This window comes from Thalia democratica, chromosome 6 (assembly GCF_965202585.1).
Source record: "Thalia democratica chromosome 6, ktThaDemo2.hap1.1, whole genome shotgun sequence".
NCBI classification, from domain to species: Eukaryota; Metazoa; Chordata; class Thaliacea; order Salpida; family Salpidae; genus Thalia; species Thalia democratica.
Genome location: NC_139170.1, coordinates 66,581,525 through 66,595,017, shown reverse-complemented (window position 1 = coordinate 66,595,017; position 13,493 = coordinate 66,581,525).

Sequence of the window (13,493 nt, the reverse complement as noted above, 5' to 3'; positions counted from 1 at the left end):
ATAACAATACCCGAAACGGAAAAACAAAGTTCTGTGCAGCTTAAACTTTATTTTAGCCTGGAATATCTAGTGCAAGTTTTAAAATTTCCTTTAACTGTTCCTCATACCTTTTATTTGTTTTATGTTATATCTTCATCAAAAACTACAAAATTTATATTGTAAATTTAATTTTCATACCCCGAAACTACTAGAGTAAGTTTTAAGACTAAAATGTAAGGTTTAATGTCAGGTTTAATTTTTAGTACTTAAAAAATTTCGTGCTTTCTAAAACTTCTTGAATCCCACTAGGATCACTGATGTAAATTTTATTTATCGTGTTATACTTAAATGAAAACAAAAAAAAAACAGCACTTTTTTTATAACAACTTAAAACTTAATATAAAAAGATAGTATGTTCTAATTTATGTGTAGAAGTAAGTGTAAAAGTTTAAAAAACAATGTATAGTGTTTGTGGCTAAAAATATGTAAGGTTAATTCTTTAATAAGTAAAGCTAACCGTTTTTATAATCAAAAAACTAAACAGCTAATTGTTCGAAAATAATCACTACCAAAATTTGAAAATAAATTTCTAAAAATTACAAATGGACTAGACAGTACATAAAAATTATATAAAAGAAAGTTTGTATATAAAAGTAAAATAAAAGTTGTGTATAAGCAACTAATAGTGTAATTTTTTTAAGGTTATTATGTTTTATGCAAATTTAGAACTGAATAGAAAAATTTTAAGAGTTAAAAACATCAAAACTAAACAAAATAAATCAGTTTGTATATTTTTCTAATACTTTAAACGAACTTTTTATTACAATATAAAACAAATTTATACATTTTTTAACGATTGGAAGGTTTTGTAGGCATTAAAAAATTAGTTACATTTAGTATACTTCAATTAAAGTTATTCAAAGTTTATAACGTTAATGTTTTACTACTCATAAAACCTTATAAAAAGTATATTTGTTAGCTAACAAGTTATTTAAAGTAAAGTAAATCAGTTAACATTATTGTTATTATGTTGTAAACTTTTATAACTTATGTCAATCTAAATTAAGTAAAATTAAGATGTATATAAATAGAATAACTAATTTAACAGATTTCAAGCCTAATAAATCATCAACTAACACTAACAAGAAACTTTAAATGTTTATAAACACTTTGAAAATTTGAGAGTCAAGCTTTAATAAAGAAACGTAAGTCACGCATAACCAATTATGAACTTTGAATAAACTTTATTTTGTATTTTGTTTCTATTTGTTTAAAAGTTTAGCGTCAATGATAATTCTTTATGATACTGTTTATTTAAAATGGTTTAGAATAAATTTCAAAGCATTTCAATATGTACTTATAAAAAAATAGTTTAGAAGTTGTTATAACAACTATTTCAAAAATTTGTAGTAGTTTTTCTAAAATGTTTAACTGTCAATATTTTAATTTTAGTTAATTTATTTTATAATAGTTTTTAAGTCTAAACTTTCAAAACTTTTATTATGCTAATTAATTTATAGTGTTTTTCAATGATTTAAAAAAAATACCGTTATAAATTGCAAAGTTAAGTTTAAATATTATGCTAAAAAAACTAGTCAAGTAGTCAAGATAATTGTTTTATTTATGTTAGATAATATATAACTGGTTTTTAGTTTCATAATTTAAACTAACATCTATTTTCAATGACATTTAGACTACTTTTTGGGTTAAAGTAATAAAACTTATTTAGATTAACAATGAACTATCAAAGTTTTTTCCTTAAAAAGATGGTACAATATTTTTGGTAAATAAATTTACAGCTTTTATGCACCCATTGTAGATATACTAATGGGTAGTGCTTTGAATAATAAACGAAAATGTTTTTAATCTAATTGATATACTGAACTTTATTTCTAAAAGTATTATGTTCATTTAAACTGTTAAGAAGGCTTAGCCGAGTTAACTTATTCTTAATAATTTATACCAGAAGTATATTTTGAACAAAAATTTAACGTTAACGTTTCTTAACGTAGAATAGTATTTAAATCTAAGAAAAAATTATACTAAACAAGTTAATAAATGTTCTAGTAAAATTTATTTTGTTAAGTGTTTCGGTTTTTTTCGTTGATTTATTAAAAAATTTCCAGTTTGATACTTTTAAAAAATGAGACTTTATGTTATAGTTTATTAAATTATCGTTTATGTGTATAACTAATTTAATAAAGTGAAGTTAAACATTTTTTGACACTTTAATAAATTCTTTCAAACAATATAAATAAGACTCAATTTTTCAGAACAATATATATTTCATGCTTCTTTCGTCAGTTGTATACTTTCACTATATAAGCTAGATTTGCAATTTTATTTTTACTTCTTAGTATACAACTGACGAAAAAAGCATGAAATATATATTTTTCTGAAAAATTGAGTCTTATTTATATTGTTTGAAAGTGATGTTAATAAAATATTTAAGTATACTATACTAGTACTTAGATTTCAAATTATTTTATATTTAAAAACTACTCTGCAAGAAAAGAGTTTCTATATTATTAAAAAAAAAACATTATTAGTAATAGAAAATAGTTAGTTTAAAAAAGCAGCTTACATAACTAGACTAGTTTAATTAAATCGTTTTTCGATTGAAAACTTGAATTTAGTTATTTTCTACTTTATATTTTTTAGACTAACGAAATACTTATGTTTGATTCTTTGAATAAACTTTAAAGTTTTTACAACTTATGGTATACTTTAAAAAACTCAAACATTTTTTCTTCAATTTTGTTTACAAAAACACTATAGCAGTATAAAGTACGATTTTCATAAAAAAGGAACTAAAAACTAAACTAAAATTTTTAGCTAAACGATTTGTAATAATATAAATTGTTTTTAAATATTAAAAACACTCTTTGTTAGTTGGCGTAATTAAGCAGTTTGAAATTTGTTTATTTGTTTTAAACTTCCAATGTTTACTTTTGTTTGATTAAGTCCAAAAAATGCATAGCCAAACTAATATATTTTGTTTTTGGAAGTTTTATGTTTGAGTAATTTGAGTTGTTAAAAAAACATAAAAAAGTTTAAAACAGTTAAATATTAAGTTTTAATTAGTTTTATAATGTTAGTAAAACATTTTCTACGTATATATGAGTACAAACTTGCAGTTATAGAATATAACAAAGACTTAATATAATTTAAAAAATGTTTTGAAGTAAAGTTTATTAGTATGGTAAAAAAATTTGCAAAATTTGTTATTTAAAATGAACAATAAAAAGTTTAGTTTTAGTTATAACGTAAATTATAATATGATTTTTTTGTAAAAAATGACCGTTTACCGATAAAAATACTTCTAAACTTAATTAGTCCTTTCAACTTTTATATATAATTAAAAGAATAGACAGAGTTTGACTAATTAAAAATAATTGTTAAACTGCAAAAAATATAGCAATAATTGTATATTCATAAAAAGTTTCATAAGTAAATCTGTATAGAAAATGGAAGTATGTAATATTTCCAAAAACATTGTGGTTTTAGAAGAAAAGTTAAAATTTTTAAAGCAATTGAAAGATGAATTTAAAGATGAGACACAGCCGTTTTTAAATAGCTGTAACAACCAAAAAGAAAATAATCAAGAACTAAAAAGCGTACAAAAAAATCTTAGTGAACAATTTGATTGTTTTGAAACTGGCTTTAATAAATTAGATACAATATTTAAGAATTTTATTGAGGACCTAAAGAAAGTTAAACAAAACTTAAATGAAAAGGAAGAAAAAAGTGATAAACTACCAGAATTGCTTTATGAAGCATCATTTAATAGTTTTGAAAGCAAAATTGTTGATGAAGCTTTTGAGATTTTGGAAATATACTTGGGCATTGAAAAAACTTTAGAAAAGTTTCAAAGTTTACTTGGTAAAGAAAATTTAGAGGTAAAGGAAAGTGTTTTATATTTCTTAAAAGAACTAAAAAAGGCACAAGAATTAAAAGAAAAAGTTATTTGTCTCAAAAAAGAAAAAGAACACAAATATAAGAAAATAGAAGAACTAAAAAAAGAAATTTTACATTCCGAAAGTGAAATAAAAGAAGTAAGAAAAGAAAAAAATGCATATACAAAAATCTTAACAGAGCAAATAAAGGAACTGAAAGAAAAAAGTAAGAAAGATGGTAATGAAATAGAATTACTTAAACAAAAAATAGCTGAGTTAGAAGAAACTAATGAAAGAAAAATTCAACGTTTAGAAACCATTATTCAAGGTCTCGAAGATAAAATAGACTCTAATAGGTTTCAAGATTATATATATTTGTAATTTAATTTTTTATAACACTAACAAACGGTAATTTGAAATAAAAAAAATTTGTTAAAAACCTAATGATTTTATATAAAAATAAACGTTATCAAACTTAGTGTAAACAAATCATTTCAATGCAAATTATTCCTTAACTTGCTATAAATTTAGGTTATTGAATTTTGTTTAGTTATAATACATTTTTTTTTACAAATAAAATTTACGGTTCTCAACATTTGCAAGGAAAATACATTCGAGAATTATTTTACCGAATTTAGTTCGTAAACCAATGTTTTAGATGTGAAACATTGTTCTATGAAACAAATCCGGTAAAATCTCGACTGTTTAGTTTTGATTCAAACTATTTAAACTAACCTCATATATTAAACCAGTTTGGAACTGAAGGATATGAACAGTAAATCAATTCTTTTTAAAGGAAATTCAAGAGGAGAAAACGTAGCGTACGGTGACCAAAAAGTGAACAACTTTATTTGTATGATATTATAAAAAAACACTTTCCGTAATAATTAAGTACTTTTTAATTTTTTAATGCTATTATAAAAAGATTAATTTTTCTCAAATTAAGGGTTGACTATTTATTCTGTAGCAAAAATGTTCAATAATGTTAAAAAAAAACCTGATAAGTAAAGTACTTTTAAGTAAAAAAATAGCTGATTTTTTTGTTAGCATGATTAACACCAATTAAAAAAATGTTTTTTTTCATACTCGAAAAAAAACTTGATTTGTTGTTTTTATTTATCTTTAGCAATGTACTAGCGAAAATCTACTGTATAACTATTTCATATAAAGCTTTTAAGCTAGTAATAAAATCAAGTTTTGATATTTTAATTGTTTTGAATTAAATTTTGATTATATATTTAAGTTATGAGTAGCTTTGTATGCTATTCTGCATTTTTGTATATGCAATTCGTGCTTATGAATTATTTTTTGTAGTTGATACATTTAAAATACTAAAACAATTTTTTTAGTCTAAACGTTAACACTTTTCAATGACATCACTTTATAATCTCTTAAGTTGTTTATTCTTCCAATGTAAATTGTTTTAACTAATTAAATTGTTGGTTCATAACTTCTTCTAATGAAACAGCTTTAATGCATCAAAATAAAAACACAGGTTTTTAATTAAAAAATGTTTGTATTATATATTTGTATACTGTTACGCAGAAAAGCGAAAAAAGCTAAACAGTTAATGATATACTCAATAAATACTTTTTATAAATGCTTTCGATAAAGTTGAGCTTATTAAACTTCTTTTGTTATTTATTAAACAATTTTCAATGGTTTATGTTAGAAAATATATTTCTAATGTTTAATCAAATAAAATAAAAGAATCATTAAAAAATTTGGAAATTTTATGCGAAATTTCAAAATATGTTTAATTGTTGTTACATACTTTAAATACAAGTATACATTAGTAGGTAAAATGTTTTTTTTACTAAATATCTAGAAGTTTTAAAATGTTTGGTTTTGATATCAGTTTTTATTTACTTAACCCAACTTTTTTTTTCCAAGTTTACTTTAAAAACAACTTTCTTTGTGCAATGCTTTTTTGTCTATTACAAACCAAGAAAAATACTTTAACTTTTTTAGATACTATATTTTTTTTTTATTATATTGCAATAACGTTAATTTTTTAACAATAACTAATACTTTTTTTTTGCCAGTAACTAGCAAATACCTTTTTTTAGTTTGATGTATTTTTAAATTTTAATTGACACTAAATTTATCATTTTTCGAAATAAAAGACATATTTACAATACGTGTTTGTTATTATACTATTAAATATTACTATTTTACTATGTAAATTTTTTATGTAGTTCTAATTTACTGGAATTTTTACCTAAAAAGTATTAAATATTACAATTAGCCAAAACATAATTATTTAACAATTGAAAAATTAAAGTTGAAAGTTTTTGAATAATGAGTGGAATTGTGATAGATTAAAAAAATCAATAAAAAAAAAAGAATTATAACGAAGTTGTAATTACAAAATAAAAATGAAATGTGTTAAAAACCTGTATTTAATTCGTATATAAAGCATAGTTAAATATTTTACACTTAAGTTATAATTATTATATAACCAGTGTTACAATTATTTTCTATTATACTTGTTAAATAAGTTTATTTTTTAAGTCTAGAGGTTAAAAATAGCGTATGAATTTTATTAGAACTTTTCATAGTTTTCAAAACTGCTAAAAATTTTGAGTTTTTAGAATCAAAAAACGACTGAAAGACTTAATAGTTCTTATTTTTTAAGAAATGATCTGTATACAAAAGATTGACGCGACTTAAAATTCAATTTCCTCACTTGATATATTTTAGTAACTGTCTAAAATTGTGGGTTAATTGTCTAACTTCGTCTAAAGAAAAATACTCAAAATAATTAAGTTCAAGTTATTTAACTTTGTCTACAAAAATTGTTTCTTAACAATATTTTATATATAAGCAATTAAGCGTTAAATATGTAACGTTTTAATTTGTTAATGATTCCGTCTATCTGTCGTGTTGTTTAAATTTGGTGGGTTTAGACACAAACTTCTAACTTTAGTACAGAACTTACTATTTTCATTCATAAAAGTGTGTGCTAAGTATTAATTATATGGTAAATAACTACAAAGTTCGTATTTTTAAATTTTTGTATTCGAAAAATGGCTTTTTACAAATCCTGCTGCTTTATGTATCAAAAAGATGTTATATCGTACAGGATTACTTTTAGAATTAAATAAGTAAACTTATAAATACACCTTATTTTGATTAAAAACGAAAATACCTTTATATTTTTTATAATATATTATTTTTATTAAATTCAAAGCTAATCTAACTTTAAAACATGCTTTTAAGGAAAAAATAGCTTACTCCGTTTAAGTAAGTATTATAACTTTTACGCTTGAAAATATTTAATCAAATTTTAATACATGGAGTCGAGAGAAATTAGATATCTAACGACTCAATTAGTTAAGATAAGTTTATTTTATGAATATACGTAGTTTTGCATACGCAATAAAGCTAACGAGTTTTGTAGCTTATGCAAACAAAAATACAAACTTTAAAATAATATCTTGTTCACAATAAAGGTTGTCAACCATTTAAGTACAAAATAAGATTTACTAAAAAAGGTCTTTCGCGAGCAGTCGTTGTTTTGAGTAGCCATTTAAAATAAATAAACTAAAAAAATTTTTATAAAAACATAAAAAAAAGCAATAGAACAACAGTTTCATAACAGCAACTGTTTACTTAAAAGTAATTGAAGAGAACACATATAATGACAAGTTCAAGTATAAAAATCATGTAAGGAATTACATGTTATTTTAGGGTAGTTCCCATCATTAAAACCATTTCTGGTCACAATAACGTTTGTTTATGATATGTGTAAAAACTTTTTTATAACAATTTTAAAATCTAAAAAAGTTTGTGCAACTTAAACATACTCTAAATTATGTAAAAAAGTTAAGGTCTAATATTTAAAAATATTACTTAGCTTTTAACTATAAAAAACCTTAGTTATAAACTAAACAAAAAAGTATTTTTAATGAACACAATAAACTTGATAACTTGGTCTCTGGAAAACACAAAACATCTGAATTTTAATTTTGAATTTTTCACGTTTCATGTAAATGTCTTAAAAAATTTAATATTTGTTTTAAAGAAGAAGCATTAAATGCACTTTTATTAAAATGATTTCGTAAACATGTAAGGTAAACATGTTATTACTGTTTACTTATACAACTGAAAAATACTTTTCATGCAGACTAAGTAAACCTAGGTCAATAATTACAAAAATAGTCGATATGCAGAGTAATTTAATATCTTTAGTCGGTAAGTTTTGAACTAAACAGATAATCTAGAGTATAAACTAACAACTGGGATAAACTAAATCAAAATTGCACACATTTTTACAAAAAGTCAAAGAAGTGTTGTTCTGTAAATGTTAGACTTTTTATATTACAAAACAAAAACTAATTAAAACATTTAAGCATAATAGCACTAGAAAACTTGCTGATTTAGACTTAAATTAAAAGACTTAAAACTTACTGAGTTAAAAGATCAGTTAATTATTGCCTTGAAATCCTTTATAATTGATTTTAATTTATTTAATCAGATTACTAACTTGTCTATCATTTTACCACAATATGACTAATAACTTGATGTAAGTTTTATTACTGTAACGATATTCAAAGTTTCACTTGAAAATCGTTTTTTTTAAGAGAATATTAAGAGTTATTGCAGTTATTAATTAAAAGCACTTAAAATTCTTACGCGGGAAAATTCTGATGAAACAAAAAGTAATAAAGAAAATGAGAGTGCAATGTACTTTACTTTTATGACGTAAAAAGAATAAAAGAGAATGAGAGCGCATTTCTCTTTTATGAAACTGACTGACGAAATTTTTGAAGTTTGTTAGTTTTTGATAAGCTCATAGCCCAGACTGAGTGGTGTGTTAAACCGCCAGGAGCTGCAGAGACTGTTTTACAATAAAGACACTTGAATTTGGTAACAAGTTGTTTATAAAGTTTTAGTATATACAATTATAATTGTGTTTGTTAGATTTAAAGATTGTTATTTTAAGTAAGTTTAGTAATTCTCTTACTGTACATTTTTATAGCTCTTTTGATTTTCAACCAGTGATTTATTAAAAGCCTTTTTTACAGTTTATAATATAAAGCATTTTTCACATAAGTGACATACTTTATAGTTCTTGTATTTTTCAACAGTTGGTTTTGCATTTAATATACAGTATTTCTTAAAATATTATTGAGTTTTTTATAGTAGTTATTATGCAGTATTTTAGTACACAAATTACATATTTAACATTTCTTGTGATTTTTACAATTGGTTTTGTATTCATTGAAGTTCGTTTAATAGAGAAACCCACTCAATTGTTGTGCCTGGTTATTTATATCTAGTAATACTAAGTCTAGACTAAATTAGTAAATATGTCAAATTCCAATAGTAAAGTAAATGAACCTTTGGATGTTGGGTCACCAACTCCCACTGGTTTCAATACTACTACTATAAAAGGTTTTTATTATGATTAACAAACAACAAAACTAAGTAGTGAACTTTTGTTTTAGTTGAGAAAACGGTATTTTGAAGTAATTAAACAACAATAAAATGAATGCAATAACCTTTGTTATGTATTTGTTTTAAAAAATCCTAATATTTTATAAAAGACAAACAAAATAAATAACTTATACTGCATTTTCTTTTTCATAAAAATTAATTATTTCCGTTTCGTGTTTCACACTTCAAAGTTTGATCTAAACACTAGAGGGCGTGTTTAAGCTTATTGTTTACCTTTTTATTTATTTAACTTCCTAAAACTTTGTTTGTACAATATCACAAAGAGCTTAAGATCTAATTATAGTAACGTTTTTAGATGGAGTATGGTTTTTGATTATGTAGTTATGTGATTGTGCACTTAATTATACTTTGCTCAGTTTTTTGTTTAAACATTTTGTTTATTTTTATTAATCAACATGGTAAAATTTCGAAATTTAATATGTTATAGTCAACAAAATTGTTTTATTACAAACTAGAAATACTTATTTTGCGCTAGATAAGATATTATTAAAAATAAAAACTGATAAAACAAAATAAATATGTACTCTTTTTTTATTTCTACATTAAATTATAAAATCATTTTCTTAAATTTAAACTAGTTTAAAAACTAAATAAAAAAACAGGAAAAATAGTAAATAGAAAATGGAGCTTGATAAAAGTATTTCCAAAAATAAAGAAAAACGAAAAATTTTTGGACAAGGTATGTTACGTATGAACGATGTGATAGACATTGTTATTGAAAATTCAAATAGTGAGCAGTTTAACCGTGAAATGAAGCTAATTCAATACTCAAACTTTGTCTTCTACTTCAAAGCTCAATTAACCTCCTATAAGAAAGATTTTCTTTAATAAATGAAGTAACTGAAGTTTTCAAAAAAAATATACAGCAATACAGAAAATCGCGCAGACAAGTTAAACATAATGAAACTTTTACAATATTCAAAAGACTTTGAAACCAGTTTTGATAAATTGTCAAAAGGTTTAAACAAGCTTATAGAGAAAAACAGAATTAAGTTAAAAAACGGAATAAGTCTTTTACAGTTTACTGTTGATTGTTTTAATTTAGCCTTGGCCAATGTCATACTAGAAATAAAAAGTTTAGATTATTTGATTAATAAACAAAACGAACTGATTAAAAATGATGCTAAAAAAGCAAAAGAAGTACCCATTAAAATTAAAAAAAAACCTTTGCAAACCAATATTCGCTTTCTAGCAAAGCAATATGAAGCTTATAAAGAAAATAAAAAACTTGAAACTGAAGAACTAAAACTAGATAAAGACAAGTTAGCAAAACAAGTTCAAATGCTTAAACAAGTAATTTCAAAATATCACATTCAAGTTGAAAGTATTAACGAACAAAAAAAAGAAATGGCTAAAAATATAGAAAAGCAAAAAGAAGACATTGAAACTCTTAAAAATAGAGATCGTGACAAAGAAGAAAAAATTAAAGAGCTTGAAAGATTGGTTTTAGAAACTAACGAAACACATCGTAAGAAAATTAATGAATTAAAAACCGAAATTCAAGAACTTTTTGAAAAAATTGAAAACCAAAACAGGTAAGTACATTTAAAAAAAATAATTTTTAACAAAAAAAAAAGAATACTGTTTATTTATAAGTTTGAGGAACAATTTTAGTTTATGTTTGAGAGTTTAAACTAGTTTAATTATTTAACGCAACTAAAATAAAACAAAAACAGATTAAATTAAAATAAGTTAGTGTCTTATCATAAAAATAAACTTAGAAAGAGATAAATAAAATGTAAAATATTTGATATTATTTAAATACTGTAGAAAAATTAAATATTATTCATCATCTGTACCTAAATTGTACGTTGGCGAGCTTTAAACTTTTTATCAATTAATGGATCATAGACATTTTAACTCGATTTTAGTAAAAAATAAAATAGTTTGATATCTTAAAACCATTTTAAAGTTAATGCAAATAAAATATATATACAATATCGATTGCATGATTTTTGGATAGTTTCAAAATTACGTCATAATCTATTAATAAAAAAAAATTTAATTTTCATTAGTGATTTTGTTTTGTGCTTTATTTTAAACTTATTTTGAAGCTGATGAGTGAATAATCACGAAACTCGAGTCCTTTGAGTTTTGCATCTTTAAATAAACCTTTTTGATAATAAAGCCCTCAAGGTGGGCTCAGTGTGAAAAATTTTATTTATTAATTTAAATAACCTAATTCTACATATATATATATATATATATATATAAATAAATAAATAAATATATATAATTCAAAAATAGTTTTGATAGGAAAAGACGATGAGGTGAAAGATGATTGTTAAAACAAAAAAAACTTTTTGAAATTTATTTCAAAACTGTTGAGTATCTTTAATTGTTTTTTTCTAAAGAAAACATATTAGTGTGCCGATAAACACTTTTATGTAGCTTAAATAAAAAGAATAAATTTTAATATGATCTAAATCTTCATTTTATTTATAAAAGCTATTCTTATACTAATAGTTTGTAGAAAGAAATAATCAAAATATTTTTATAGGTTTTATTATAAAGAGTAATACATTCTTACTCAATTTTTTATTTTAAATACTTGCTGTAATAAAAAAACAAAACAAATTCAGATTTTTTTTAAATAATAACTGATTTATAGATTATATTTTATATTTTTACTACTTCTTACTACTTAGTTTAATAAAAATATTAAACTATTAACCAAAATTTTAAACTAAATAATTTTTTTAGTCCGCAAAACTGTTTTTAATTACGCTGAAGAATTTCCGAAAAAACTACAATCTATAGCACTATATAGAATTAATGTAAAATATTCGACTTCTAAAAAGTATATTACTATTCACGTTTATATTTTACTTGTGAGTTGTTTAGTTAAAGTCATGGTAACTAAAATACAGATACGTTAAAATAATAAATACTTTTCGGGTACCGTGTTTTGATAATAAATCATTTATATTAACAATTATTCTTCTAACGAGCGTGCTAATTTAAAATTATTGAGCCTTAAAAATGTTTTTTTTTTCTTAGACTTATCAAGTTGTTGTTATAAGTAGATAAAAACAATACATAAACAATATTTCTTGTGAACCTTAAAGCTAAAAACTTTTTAAACGAATCAGTATGTGTAAGCTTCTAGTTATTGTCATTTAACAATAAAACGTAGTACGCTTTGACACTTTATAAAAGTTTAGTTTTTAGTTTTTATTTTTTGTTACAACTTATAAATTATCTAAAAATATAAATTATGATTTTTAAATAATTACTAATATTTAAAGTCTAATAAGCCTTTAAACTAAAGTAACTTTTTATATAACCATTAAAAACATACTATACTTAATGATGCTATTTAAAACCACACATACGTCTATAAAACTTTTTTATTTGATTACAGTGGCCAAACAATGCATGACATGAACCAAGGATCTGTACTTTTGTCCGGAAATTCTGAGGCAGCAAGTATCAACATGCTTCGTGGAGTTTTCAATTTTATTGTTGGAAACTAGGTTTGTCCAATGCTTTTATGAACTTGTATTTTTATGTACTGCTTTAGTTTATACAGCAGTGTAATAAAACTTTATTCGATAACTTAATTTTTTTATCCAGGAACAGTTTTTCTTAATTTAAGAAAATAAAATCTACTATTTTCATAATATCGACCTTTTAAAGCGATGCTTACAACTATTACAATTCATATACATTTCAAACTTTAAACATAGTTGTATTAAAGCTTTAAAAAAAGTCTTAACATTTTGATCTGCATTTTTATTTGTGTCTTGAACACATTTGCATTTTTATATCTAAATGCTTCACTAGCTTACTATAAAACTGACAAAAACCATGTATTATACTTGTTTTTGTACAGAAAGTCTTTTTTTTTGCATTACAATTAAAAATTAAATTTTTTTATACATATTTTTTTGTTACTTTTGTCAGCTCTTACTTAGGTTGTGGGTTTAATATACACTTAATAAAATACTTTAAATAACTATAACATTATTTCTTACAGTCAATTTTATTTTGATTTAATCAGAGATTAGTCACTATTTTCTATCTTCTATTTTATGCACATTTTAAATCTTGTTGTTTTCGACATTATATTAAGTTCTTTCGATGTATAAGATAACTTGTTTTTTTTATTTAGATTGACGAAACGCGAATCTAGTTTTTATTGTACAAAAGTCA